We start from the raw sequence: 1,205 nt of genomic DNA, 5'->3' as shown, positions 1-1,205 counted from the left end.
GTGTGTGTGTGTGTGTGTGTGTGTGTTTGTATCTCTGGGAGTGTATATGAGTATACGTATATGGCGAGGGCGGAGATGGAAAGCGGACGTGGCGAAATAAGGGGAAATTTTAATGACCATTTCTGAGGAATGTGGTTTACGTCACCATTCAGATCATGCCATAAGATTAGGCATTTCTGGAACTTATTTCCCCCAACCCCAACCCTACCCCACCCACCTTGCCCGATTGCCCCCATCCCTGCCTCCTTTTCGCTTGTTTCTGGACCAGATGACCGTGAGATATAATAACTGAGTATACAGGGAAAACAGATAATAATACACCGAAAGTGCAGTCGTACCTGTTCTACAGGCCACCTGTTTAAGACAGCCACCTGTACAAAATGGCCATTTCCACTCCCACCCCCCACCCCGCCCCTGCTTTTTTTTTTCATTATCTACAGTGAGATTGTATAAGACATCAACGTGACGTCTAAGACAACGAACTGGACAAAACGACCACTTTCCGTCCTCCTACCCCCTTCTTGCATTTTATTTGTTAAATTATAATGACACTATCTAAAACATCCACCTGTTTAAGACGATCACTTTTCTCCACGACACTGGGAGGCTGTCTTTGACAACTTTGACTGTATTTCAAAATAAGAAAACACGGCAGCATACACAAACCTCTCATTCAATACGTCCCAGGTTCGAATCCAGATAACGACGGAAAATTGTTTTCTCTAAAATTTTCTCCTTTTACCTCCTTTCATGCTCTCTTAACAATGTTTTGTAGTCTGCTTTCGTCTCCATTTTCTGCCCCCACCCCCTCACCTCCTGTGCCCCCTCCTCTGGGCTCCTGATTCTTTCTGTAACCTTTCTTACGATCAAACACCTACTATTTAGCCTTCTCGGATAAAGGTGAAAAATCTCGAAGATTTAATGTGCAAGTTGCGCAAGTTAAAGATCCCTTGGTGGTCCAAAATCGATAAGAGTAGACATCGGCCGCCACCCAGGCAAAATTAAAAATGTCCTACCTACTGATTCATATTTAATGTGTTCCGCGTGCTCCTATGACCTTATGCAGTTGCGAGCGCCGTAAAACACTTACTAAAAATGTTTTGGATGGAGCAAAGAGAAGAGATAAAGAAAATAACAGCCATTTTGTGCTTTGAGAAAAGTAAGACTTACAAGCGGAAATTAAACAGGGAAAGAAAATAAGTAGG

The sequence above is a fragment of the Aplysia californica genome, unplaced genomic scaffold (assembly GCF_000002075.1).
Source record: "Aplysia californica isolate F4 #8 unplaced genomic scaffold, AplCal3.0 scaffold00347, whole genome shotgun sequence".
NCBI classification, from domain to species: domain Eukaryota; kingdom Metazoa; phylum Mollusca; class Gastropoda; order Aplysiida; family Aplysiidae; genus Aplysia; species Aplysia californica.
The sequence above is the reverse complement of the archived record's forward strand: the minus strand, read 5'-3'. Positions refer to the sequence as shown.